This window comes from Hemiscyllium ocellatum, chromosome 33, assembly GCF_020745735.1.
Source record: "Hemiscyllium ocellatum isolate sHemOce1 chromosome 33, sHemOce1.pat.X.cur, whole genome shotgun sequence".
Classification (NCBI taxonomy): Eukaryota; Metazoa; Chordata; class Chondrichthyes; order Orectolobiformes; family Hemiscylliidae; genus Hemiscyllium; species Hemiscyllium ocellatum.
Genome location: NC_083433.1, coordinates 22792363 through 22806291, shown reverse-complemented (window position 1 = coordinate 22806291; position 13929 = coordinate 22792363).

Genomic DNA, 13929 nt, shown 5'->3' with positions numbered 1-13929 from the left:
TGGTCCAAAAGAGGAAAGCATTCGACGAGGCGAAGAAGTGTTTAAGGGACTTAAATATTCAGTACTCCTTACGCTACCCAGCGACACTACGCTTTAACCACGAAGGATCCGTGTATAACTTCGGATCACCAGAAAAGGCTAAGGAATTCTTGGACTCTCTTAGATAAACTGTAAGAGATAATGGATGTTGGTTTGCCTTTCCCCCACTTTGGTTTATACCCCCTTTTTTTTCATTTTTCTTACCTTACTGTTTAATATTATCATGGGGGGGTGGGGAGAGGGATTTGATTTTCTTTCCCCCCCCTTGGGGTTGTTTTCTTTTATTGTTTTATGTATAGGTGTGGGTATGTACGTAAATGTGTGTATGTATGTATGTAGATATATATGTAGATATGTGTGTGTGTGTGTGTGTGTGTGTATATATATATATTTTATATAATATATAAAAAAGCCGGGGGGTTTGGTTAATGTTAGTGGGGGGAGGTGGTTACCTTATTCTATTTTACCTCTGTCTTTAGGAGCGGGGTTGTTTCTCCCTGGTTATTTGTATTATTATATTTAATTATTATTTGTTGAGGTTGTAATTTTATAGTTATATGTTTACATATGGTATTAACATTACCAAATATATCCAGGTGTTGGTATGGGTGGGGATAGGGTGCTCACTGTTAACTCTAGCTTTGTATTATATTTGAATTCTCCTCATTTTATTGAGGAGGGCCTGGGTCAAGGGAGGGACATTGGTTGGGAGAGGATATGGTGGACTTTTGGAAAGGAAGTGACACCCCCTGGGAACAAGGGGGAAATTCTCCACTTAAATACGTTTTATATTTTTTTTATTATTTAGAAATAGTTTTTATTATACTGTTGTGAGTGTATTAGAGAGCCTTTATTTTTGTAAATTTTATATGCTCTATGCTCGGGATGTTCTGGATAGGGTTTCCCCTCCCGAGGGGTCTCGGATTTGCCCGGATGATTATGGTTGATCAGTCGGTTAAGTGGTGCACCTGGAATGTTAAGGGGAGTAATTCGCCAGTCAAAAGGAAAAAAATATTATCAAATCTTAAGAAGGAGAGTGTTGATATTGCTCTCCTACAGGAGACACACTTGTTGGATAAAGAACACTTGAAATTACGACAGGGTGGATTTGATCAGGCCTTTTTTTCTTCTTTTAGCTCAAAAAGCAGGGGAGTTGTTATTCTTGTTCGGAAGAATTTCCCTTTCAAAATCCTAGATCAGATAAAAGACGAATCTGGACGATATATTTTGATAAAGCCTTTATAAATGGAGAGGAATATGGGATATTAAATTTGTACTGTCCCCCGGCACAACCTTTTAAATTTATAACGGAAGCCTTTTCAAAATTGATGGCTTTTGGTGCCCGCCATATAATTATAGGGGGAGACTTTAATTGTATTATGGATCCGGAAATAGATAGGATTCCCAAGAGTGCTGCAGGAGTATCTCCCAGATCTAGACAATTGGCGGATCTGAACAAAGAATTAGGATTGGTAGATGTATGGAGATGTCTTCATCCACAGGACAGAGATTTTTCTTTCTACTCTAATCCACATAAATGTCATACCAGAATTGATATGTTTTTTGCCCCCTCGATTTTTTAAAATTCTATATCATCCTGTAAAATAGGTAGTATAGCAATTTCCGACCACGCTGCTGTATATATGGAAACTAAGGCGAGGAACAATGGGATATCCCCTCGGCATTGGCGTATGGACCCCTTCCTAATGAAAGATAGTAAATTTGTAAAGTACTTCTCTCAAGAATTTAAAACTTTTTTTAGAAATTAATTCAGGTACGGCTAGCAACCCATCAATGATGTGGGAGACCATCAAAGCTTACACGCGAGGTTTGATCATCTCCTACTCAGCGACCCAGAAAAAATTGAGGGGAGAACAACAGCATCTGCTTGAAGCTCGCTTAAAAGCAGCTGAAACAGCATACACTGATAGACCTTCTATTATTAAATTGCAAAGGATTACGGCTCTTAGGACAGCTCTAAACACTACGCTTACTCAAACGGCTAAGAAGGAAATATTATTTGCAAAACAAAGGTTATACGAATATGGCGAAAAACCAGGTAGATACTTAGCATTTCTTGCAAAGGAAAAAAAGGCCCCTCAGACTATTACGTCTATCAAGGAAAGTACGGGTATTTTGACTCATGATCATAAAAAGATTAATGCGATCTTTAGAGAATTTTATTCTGAGTTATACAAATCGCAGGATTGTGAAGATAGGACTAGGAGGATGCAGTCATTTTTTAAAAATTTGACCTTTCCGGGCCTAACTCCGGAACAGGTATCGGTCCTAAATGCTCCTCTAACAGTCCAAGAAATACTTGATGCAATTAGGCAACTTCAGAGCGGTAAGGCACCGGGCCCAGATGGTTTTCAAGCTGAATTCTATAAAGAATTTACAGAAATATTTGCTGGTCCACTTATGGACATGTATAACTATGCATATAGTCAGGGCTGTCTCCCGCCTTCGCTGAAAGAGGCAAATATTTCTCTTATCCTTAAAAAAGGAAAGGATCCAGAAGATTGTGCGTCATACAGACCAATATCCTTGCTAAATGTAGATTTTAAAATCCTTTCTAAAACGTTAGCATTGAGACTAGAAAGGGTACTGCTATATATTATAAAGGAGGATCAGACGGGGCTTATTAAGGGCCGTAGATCATCCAATAATATTAGAAGGGTCTTGAATATGATCCAAGCCTGTCATCAGGGAAAGATACCAGGAGTAGTAGTTTCATTAGACGCGGAAAAGGCATTTGACAGGGTTGAATGGTCATATTTGTTTTACACATTGGAAAGGTTTGGTGTTGGAAAGGTGTTTACCAAATGGGTCTCAACATTGTATAGTGATCCCAAAGCAGTTGTGGTTACCAATGGATTAGGTTCGGATAGCTTCAGTGTGGGTAGGGGCTGCCGTCAGGGATGTCCTCTCTCGCCATTGTTATTTACGCTAATAATTGAACCACTAGCAGAAGCTATAAGAGCTGATCCTAAAAAACAGCCCCAAGGATTGGTACAGGTAAACATAAAATTACCCTTTATGCAGATGATGTTCTTCTATTCCTCAGTAATCCTCTGATGTCCGTACTTCGCTTAATCCAAGTTATTAATACATTTAGCGCATTCTCAGGCTATAAAATTAATTTTTCAAAATCGGAGGCTATGCCAATGGGTGGCCTTGCTATGATACCCCACTTAGTGGACGGATCCCTTTTTCCCTTTCGTTGGTCCTTGGAGGGCTTTTTATATTTAGGCATTTTTATCACCCCAGTATTTGGTCAGTTGTATAAGGCTAATTTTGTGCATTTACTGGAAAGGATAAGGCAGGACCTCCAGCGATGGGGAGACCTTCCAATTTCCTGGCTGGGTAGAATAGCACTAATTAAAATGAATGTCCTGCCCCGTCTCCTATATCCTATGAGAATGCTTCCGGTGATGCTGCCGAGGGTGGCTCTACGTAAATTATATGGCTGGCTGGGGTCCTTTATCTGGAATCATAGGCGGCCCCTTATTAAGCTGAAGAAGCTACAGCTTCCACAGGCAAGGGGAGAATTGGACTTTCCAGACTTCAGGAAATATCAATTAAGTTCCCTATTAGGTTACATAGCTGATTGGGTCTTGTCTGATCCACAATCAATCTGGTTGGATATCGAGGCCTCTCAAGTAAAATACCCACTTATTAACCTTTTATTTTCAGACAAGAGGAAAATCATTACAGATCACTGTAAAAATCCTATAATACTAAACACAATTAAGGCTTGGAATATAATGCGGCAAAGTGAGGGTAATTCACATAAAACATCCCCCTATGCACCGATAGTGGGAGCATGGGGATTCCAACCGGGGTTTACAGATGCCACTTTTAAACTCTGGAGATCCAGGGGTATCTCATGTCTAGGGGACCTATTTCAAGATGGGGTCCTGATGTCTTTTGAACAGCTGCATCAGAAATTCGGATTACCTAATGGAGACCTCTTTTGATACTTCCAAATTCGAGACTATATACAAAAGAAGACTACATTATTAGATCGTTTTTATAAATCAGATACAGAATGTCGTGTCCTACGACCAGTGGGGGTATCTTCCATCAGTACTATTTATCATTTACTACATGATGAAGTATCGGGAGATATGGATAATCTGCTTAAAACATGGGATCAGGATTTAGGACAAGAAATCTCTATAGAAACATGGAATGATATTTGGGAAAACGCTAGAAGAATTACTATCTGTAACAGAACCCAGGCTATCCAGCTGAAGATACTTCATAGGGCCCATATAGCATCGGTTCGATTGGCAAAATTTAAGGCAGGAGCATCTCCAATGTGTCCCAAATGTAAAATAGAGGTGGACACTCTTGTACATTGCCTATGGACCTGTCATAAGATCCGTAGATATTGGACTAAAGTAGCAAGTACCCTGTCAGAAATTTTAGGAACGGAAATTAAAGTGGACCCTGTATCTCTCCTTTTGGGCTTTTCGAACTTTCCCTCCCTGGACATGTACAGGAAGAGACTGTTTTCTATTCTCTCTTTCTGTGCAAGGAAAAATATTTTGGTAAACTGGGTGGCTGAGGGCCCCCCTGGACTTTCAAATTGGCACAGATTAATTATGGAATGTATTCCCTTTGACTTCCTCACAAATGTGGTGCACCGAAAGACCAAATTATTTTATAAAATATGGCAGCCCTTCTTGAATTACATAAATACTGATATTTCGGCTATCCTAACAAGGGCCTTTATTGAATTGAGATGACAGACCTGGCTGGTCCGGGCCCCTTAGAAGAGGAATCCCGCACGAATACGGGTTTTATTATATTTGATGTTAACACATTCCGAGCATGTCAGAGACTTAAATATACACTCTGGTTAGTTGTAGGTTAGATTAGTAGACAGTTGAGTTTTGTTTCTTTTTCTTTCTCGGTATTTTTTTCTTTTGTTAAATTTTGGCTATTGTATATTTGATTTAATTCTATATCAGTGTATGTATTTGAGAGTTTTGTTTATTTTTGTAAACTTGTAAAAATGTTAAATTTCTAATAAAAATATCTACAAAAAGAATTCTTAAGCAAGGAACACATCACTAATCTATATATTATGGTGTGGCCAATTGCAGTGAGTTCAGTGTGACCTGTGAGCAGTTACTTTGTAAGTTGTATTGACAGTTTATTAAAAAAATGGCAGAAAACATTGAAAACAAAACTGGAACTAAATGTTTCACCTATATTTCTAATCAACCTGTTTGGGGTGTTATTACTCACATCTGGAGCGGGTGTGGCTTGAACCCAGGCCTCCCAGTCCAGGAGTAGGAACACTACCTTTGTGTCACAAAAGGATTCTTTATTAAAAAAAATGCACTTTTTTGTGAACTGGAGATAAAGTCCTATTTGTTTCAAGTAAGTTTTTCCTTTCCCAATTCTTGTTTTCTCTCCGTCTGTATCTAGGAGCATGGAGTTGTGACCAGCACATTCAACTATGTTACAGATGAAGCATGTGTGACAGCAGATATTAGACAACTCTTTTATTTCTACTTGCTCATCACAGGGATGTGTCTAGACTCTGTGGCCCCAACACACAGATTTTCCTCTCTGCAGTAATGAGTTTGAACTCTGCAAATGGAATCCTGCGACTTATATACTGTTCAGAACAATTCGTTTGAATAGTACATCATCTCATCCCTCCCTTCTTGCTTTTCATCTCATCTTTGACTTTTCTTTCTGAAATGTTATTCTTCTTCCTAGAGAAAATGCAGGAACATTGGAAATTGACAGCATCTGAAAGAGAGAAAAATGTTTGATGATTTGGGAGTCATCAGAACATTTGAAACTCTGCTAAAGGTTCCCCTATGTTATCTGGTTTATTTCATACTTCCATCCTGCAGGTGATTATTTTTCTCTGCACCTTAATGACAGTTGGCCAAATGCATGCTGGAGAATGGTTCACCGCTACCATACCTGAGGACTCCTGAGCATTGCAGGAGGTTGTTCAGCGTGGTGTCTGCAATGTGCAGCACCCCATTGCATAGTGCATAAAACTGCTCTATGTTTATCATTTGATCACTTTATTAATTACTGTGTAATCTCAGATTATTAAATAGATGTTGCATCACAGAAAAGGGTCATATCTTTCTCAACCAGGGTACATCAGAGAAAACAATTCCGTTCATGAACAATATTGTGCTTTAATAGAGTTCCTTTTGTTCTCCTTACACTTAGGAGACTTTTGTTTGCATCCTTTTCAAAGCAAAAAGCATTTTTGTTGTTAATTCAATCTTAGTTGATGCCTAGCAGTCCTAATTTGCATTTTATAAGTCAGAATGAGGCCATATGAGCTGTTTTAAAATCATTTTTAAATCAACTTTCTTGGACATATATTATGACATACCTCCATAGCGAGTGGGAATTGAACCTTCTTGGCCCAGAGGTAGAGTCACTGCTGCTGCAACACATGAGCAAATGCTGTCCAATTAGTTCCACTTCTAAGACTTAAAGTATCCAAAACATTTCAGTATGTGTTACCAAAATGACCTCCAAAAGTACAAACTGATCCTTCATACAAGGTGGATATATATTGTATATGTACTGATTCACTTTTGTGATGTTGTGGGGAACGGATACACTGGAAATTCGTTTCAGTGATTGGACAGTGTGAAACTTGCACTGCCTACAGGAAAAGCAATGTAGCAAGGCAGTATCAAAGGGCTTATACATGACTGGCCAGTGATCTCTTCCACAAATTGCACAATTCAGTCCTTGCTTTAGTTTTGTTCTGTCAGATTAGTAAATAAAATGCAAGCAACGATGATACACATTAACCACCAATGGATAATGCTAAATTTTATTAGCATTTTCAATAGCAGTGTGTTTGATGAAGAATTGTGATACAATAACCATATTCATTTGCAATCGTTAAACAGATGGAATTTTCTTTCTGAACTTGATCTGTTCCTAGGAGTGGCAACACTGCATTGTCCATTCATTATTGCCTCGGGGGAATTCAGTGTCAGGCCAGACTAGATTAGTGAATTACAAAACCAAAACACTGCAGCTCCTGGAAAACTGATATAAAACAGAAAACGCTGGAAATATTCAGCTCATGAGGCAGCATCAGAGACCCCTCCAGATTATTGTTGCAAATGCAAATTAGTTCTATCTTATACCATTTCTAGTCTTTGGCACATGAATTAGCAACAGGAGTAGGTCATACAATCCTTCATGTCTGTTCTGCCATTCAAAAAAGTATTGACTGTATTAAACTCCATTTTCTGTCTATCTAGATGCCCCTTGTTGGGATACATGGAACATTCCTTGTTCCTGTCCTACTCCGATCTCCACCTTCAACTTTTTCTCAGGTACATCAATGACTTTTCTCCCTTGTTTGGAATTCTATTTCACTTCTTATTTCCACTCTGTTCTCACCTTCACCTGGTCCATCTCTGATTCCTCCCTTCCCTTCCATGACATCTCTGTTTCCATTTCTAGGGAAAGGCTCGCCACCAATATCGATGACGAACCCAACAACTCCCACAATTTCCTTGGCTACACATCCTCATAGCCTGCTTCCTGTAAAGTTCTTACATCCCTGTTGCATCTATTCCAATGATGCCAGTTTTGACAAGGGGCCTCCAAAATGTCCACCTTCTTCCTCAACTAAAGGTTCCCCACCTCTGTGGTTGACAGGGTCCTCAGTTGCATCTGACCCACCTTCCGCACTTAGCCCTCACCCCTTTCTTCCCTCCCACAACAATGATAGGATTCCCCTTCCTCCTCACCTACCGTCCATTAGCATCCACATCCAAAGGAACATTTCCACCACCTCCAGCACGATGTCACCACTAGACACATATTTCCCCATCCCTATCATCACCCTTCTGCAGGAACCATTCCCTCGGGTCTACTCCTCCACTCCCCACACCCCCACGTCACCTTCCTTTGCAATCACAGAAGTTATAACACCTTTCTGTATTTCCTCCCTCCTCATTATCCACAGTCCGAGACGCACTTCCCAAGTGAAGCAGCAATTTGTCCGCACTTCACTTAGATCTTCTCGACTATATTTACTGCTCACGGTGAGGTCTCCTGGGAGACGAAGTACAGACTGGGCAACCACTTTGCAGAACGTTGTGTTTGCAAGACTGACCCTGAGCTTCCGGTTCCCTGCCATTTCAACACACTATTGTGTTTCCTGGCCACCATCTTTGTCTCAGGCTTGCTGCAGGCTCCAGCAAAGTTAAGCACTAGCTGGAAATAACAACACCTCATTTTCCGGGGCTTGAGCGCCTTCCATGTGTTTACCCTAACCCCCACACACCAGATTTTATCATCACATGGGCTGCTACCACTCCCATCAGCAGCCAACCAGCCTCCCATTCTTTTATCTGCCCACTGTTTTTCTCTCTGGGCTTCATCATCTATTGTTTTGTCCTTCCTCCTCTCGCCCTTCTTTAGCACATATAATTGTTTCCCAGTTACCATCAGTTCTGAAGGAACAGGTCTTTGTTTCATGTGATATGGCATTGCTGACAAAGTCTACATTTGTTGCCCATCTACGACTGCCCTTGAACTGAATGGCTTTCTATGACCTTTCGACCAATGGGTTATTCCATCATAATCAATGGGCTATAGAACCTTACCTCTTCACCATTTTCCCCTCCCTGTATTCTGCTCATCTTCTGAGGCTTAATATGTATTTAAAGGAAAGCGATGGCATAATGTCACTGGTTTAGTAATCCAGAGGGCCAGTGACATTATTCAAATTCTATCATAGCAGAGCAGCTAGTAGAATTTAAGTTCAAGTAATAAATCTGGAATTAAAAACTGCCACCCCCACCTGGTCCAGTTTATACAAGACTCCAAACCCGCTGCAATATGGCCGATACTGAAATGGCCTAACAAGCCAACTAGAAAAGACAAGGACTGAAACTGGTCAGACCACTGGCATTAACTTAAGCAGAGGAAATGATAATGATGCACCCAGAATAGTTCATCCTGCAAAGCCCTCCTTACTAACATCTTTAACCTTGTGCCAAAATAGGGTTGACTCACAGACGAGTCCAGTGGTACCCTGATATAGCTGTGCTTGCTCGATCATACCTTACATACAACATCCCATCTATCACCCCTGGTGAATATGGCCTATCCCACCCTTACGGTATACCCTACCTGTGGCAATATAGTGATATACAATTAGAATCAAAGAGTCCTACAGCATGGAGACAGGTTCTTTTGCCCAATCTGGTCCATACTGACCAAAATGTCCATCTATGCTAGCTCCATTTCCCTGAATTTGGCCCCTATCCTTCTAAACCTTTCCTAACCGCGTATTTGTCCAAATGCCTTTTAAATGATATTAATGTACCCACCTCAACTACCTCTACTGGCATCTCATTCCATATGCGTATGACCCTCTGTGTAAAAAAGTTGCCCCTCAGGTTCCCTTTCATTTTTTCCTCTCTGACTTTAAATTGATGCCCTCTAGTTCTCGATTCCGCAACCCTGGGAAAAAGATTGAGAACATTCACCCTACCCATACCTCCCATGATCTTATCCACTCTATAAGGTCCCCCTCAGTCTACGTTTTAAAGAAAAAGTCCTGGCTTGTCCAACCTCTCCTTACAATTCAGACCATTGAGTTCAGGCAATATCCTTGTAAATTTCTTCTGCACTCTTTCCAGTTTAATGACAAGTGACCAAAATTGAACACAACGCTCCAAGTGCGGCCTCACCAATGTCCTGTATAACTGCAACATAACTTCCCAACTTCTTTACTCAGTGCTCTGACTGGTGAAGGCCAGTGTGCCAAAAGCCTTCTTCACTGCCCTGTCTATTTGTGACTCCACTTTCAGAGAACTGTAAACCTGAACTCCAAGATCCCTCTGTTCCACTTAAGGCCCTACCATTCACCATGAAACTCATACCTTGATTTGATTTTCCAAAATGCAAGTCCTCACACTTATCTATATTAAACTCCATTTGCCATTTCTTGGCCCACTTCCCCAGCTGATCAAGGTCCTGCAGCAATTTCTGATTGCCTTCCTCACTGTTCACAATATCGCCTGTTTTAGTGTCATCAGCAAACTTACTAATCATGCTTTGTACTTTCTCATCCAAATCATTGATGTAGGTAACAAACAGTAATGGGCCCAGCACTGACCCCTGATGCATTCCATTAGTCACCGGCCTCAAGTCGAACAAGTATTACCCACTGCTTCCTACCATCAAGCCAATTGTGTATCAAATTTGCCAGCTCGCCCTGAATTCCATGCAATCTCACCTTCCAGAGCAGTGTACCATGTGGAACCTTATCAAATGCTTACTGAAATCCGTTGAAACTATTCTAACCCCTGCCCTAATCAACCCTCCTGGTCACTTCATCAAAGAACTCTTAACAAATTTGTGAGGCCTGATCTCCCACTCACAAAGCCATGCTGACTACTACTAATCCAACCCTGTCATTACAAATGCATGTACATCTTATCCCTCAGAATCTTCTCAAGTAACTGACCCACTATGGATGTTAAGTTAAGATCTATACTTCCCACGCTTTGCTTTGCAGCCTTTCTTCAATTTGCTACCCTCCAGTCTTCTGGGATCTCAACTGTGGCTAACGATGATGTAAAAATATCAGGCAGGGCCCCCCAATGTCTTCTCTAGTCTCTTTCACTGTTCTTGGATATATCTGGTCAGGACCAGGAGATTTATCCACTTTCATACATTCTAATACACCCAACACTTCCTCTACTGTGATATGGACTGTGCTCAAGATATCACTATTAACTTGCCCAAGTTCCCAAGTCTTTGTGTCTTTCTCCATGGTAAACACAGAGGGGAAATATTCATTGAGAACCTCAACCATCTCCTGTAGGTCTATCTCCTTGAGGGTGCCTATTCTCTCTATAATTATTCTTTTTCCTTTAATATACTTAAAGAACCTTTTTGGATTCACTCCAATCTCCTAAGCCAAGGCTATCTTGTGCCCTCTTTTCACCTTCCTTATTTCCTTCATCAGTAAACTCTTGTATTCCTTGAGTACCTCCAGGTATTCCCTTGATCTCAGCCAGACCTCCTTTTTCTGGTCAAAGCCTCAATATATCTTGTCATTCAGGGTTCCCTATTCCTGCCAACCTTGCCCTTCACTCTCACAGAACATATGGACCTTGAACTCTACCTATCTCACTTTTAGAGGTCGCCTACTTGCCAGAGGTCCCTTTGTCTGCAAACAACCTATTCCAATCAGCCTCTGCAAGCTCCTGTCTAATTTTATCATATTTGGCCCTGCCCTAATTTAGAACGTGAACCCGTGGACCAGTTTTGTCCCTCTACATAATTATTTCAAAATTAATGGAACAATGGTCACTGGTCCCAAAGTGCTCTCCCAATGTCACCTCTGTCACCTGTTCGGCCCTATTTCCTAAGAGTGGGTCAAGCTTTGCCCCTTCCCAAGTAGGACCCTTTATACACTGTGTGAGGGAACTTTCCTGAACGCACTTAACAAATTCCATTCCATCTAAGTCCTTAACACTCTGGCAGTCCCAGTCTGTTAGGAAAATTAAAATCCCCTACTATGACAACCCTATTGCTCCTGTAAGCCTCCCAGTCTCCCTACATATTTGTTCCTCTAATTCCTATTGACTATTTGGGGGTCTATAGTACAACCCCAATAACATCACCATCTCCTTCTTACCTCTTAGCTCCAACCACAAAGCCTTACTGGATGGTCCTTAAGTTATTTCATCTGATTACACCTGTGATACTCACTTTAATCAAAAATGCAACTTCCCTCTCCCTTCCTTCTACCACCTTTATCCCACCTAAAGCACCTATACCCTGGCACATTAAGCTGCCGGTCCTGTCCCTCCCTTAAACATGTTTCAGTACTGGATCTAGGTTTGCTCGCTGAGCTGCAAGGTTCATTTTCAGACATTTCATCACCATACCAGGTAACATCTTCAGTGAGCCTTCTAATGAAGCACTGGTGGTGCAACCTGCTTTCTATTTGTTTGGGTTTCCTTGAGTTGGTGATGTCATTTCCTCTGGTGAAATCATTTCTGGTTCTTTTTCTCAGGGGGTGGTAAATGGGATCCAAGTCAACATGTGTGCTGATAGAGTTCTAGTTAGAATGGCATGCTTCTAGGCATTCTCATGCATGTCTCTGTTTGGCTTGTCCTAGGATGGATGTATTGTCCCAGTTGAAGTGGTGTCCTTCCTCATCTTTATGTGAAGATATTAGTGAGAGTGGATCATGTCTATTTGTGGCTAGTTTTTTGCTTGTTTGTCCAATGTACTGTTTGTTACAGTTCTTGCAAGGTGTTTTGTAAATGACATTAGTTTTGCTTGTTGTCTGTATAGGGTCTTCCAAGTTCATTAGCTGTTGTTTTAGTGTGTTGGTGGGTTTGTGGGCTACCATGATGCCAAGGGGTCTGAGTAGTCATTTCTGAGATGTCTTTGATGTAGGGAAGAGTGGCTAGGGTTTCTGGATGCATTTGTCTGCTTGTTTGGGTTTGTTGCTCAGAAATTGGCAGACTGTGTTCATTGGGTACCCGTTCTTTTTGAATACACCAATACCTTGCCCCTCACATGGGCTCTTATCTTATTTCCTTATTAATGGGCTATAAAATCTTATCAATGGCAGGTTAGGCTAACCAGCCTATAATGCCCCATCTTCCACCCCCTTTCTTAAACAGGGGTCTTTTTTTTTCAGTCATCTGACTCCAGTAACTCCTGAACGATTTTCCAATGCCTCCACAATCTCTTCAGCTATCTCCTCCCGACCCTCAAGTGTAGTCTATTTGGTCCAGGTGATTTATCAATCTTCAGACCTATCAGCTGAACTAGCACGTTCTTACTGATGACAACTACACTCATCACTACCTCCTGACCCTCTTGTAGTTCTGGTATGCTGTTGATGTCTTCCAATATGCAGACTGATAGAAATCAGATCAGCAGTGCTGGCTCCAAGTGCCAAGTGGCCTATTACAGCTCTAAATCATATGGTTAGTCTTACTAAAATGTGATTAATATCTTCAGCATTGTGAAAAGTTTTAAAGTGATAATTTCATATCTCCACCAAGCCTGCACATATTCCCTTTCTGGTCTCCAACTGGCCTGCTTACTCTTCTACCACCCTTTCGGCATTCATATGTTTTTAGAAAAAATTTGCATTCAAGCTGCCAGTTTCTTTGCATAATCTTTGTTTTTGTTATTTGTATTTTTCAAACACCTGAGAATTTTTATATTCCATCAAACACACCTGACGCCAACTCCAATCATAATTGAATTCAACAGAATTAAAACATAAGATTTTATTTCCTGGATGATTGGGGGGATGGAGAATGATAGTGAAATGATGTATAATAATGGCGGCCATTGCGTCCCAGGTTGGGGAAGAAATAGCAGCACTGCCCAACCTGCAGGTGCCGCTGTGCCGGGTTGAGGGCGGGACCTTATGCTGGGGCCGAAAGTGGACATTGTGCCGGAGGCGTATCTCGCCCGGGCGGGGATACGATTGGAGGCGGAGTTATGTGACGAAATGGAGAGGTGGGGCTTCACAGAGGAAACGGGAACTTGCGATGCAGAAGGGGCGGGGCTCTGTGATGCCGGTGGGTCGTGTGTCAGTGTGTGGTTTGGGATTTGATGGGGTGACGGCCGCAGGAGGAGGTGCTAGACGCGGCGTAGTGGGCGTAGCCCCGTCCCATAAACGTGTTGGGAAGGGGCGGGGCTTCGTAACGGTAGAGGTGTGCGCGCGGAGCGATTTGACGGGTGGGGCGGAGCTTAGTGGAATCCTGCCACCTCCACAGGGGCGGAGGCGGGGTTAAGTATGGTTGTGGTCGTGGCCCTAGTGACGCTCAGTGGGCGGGACGTTAACGAGAAGGCGTCGCACATCACAAATGCACA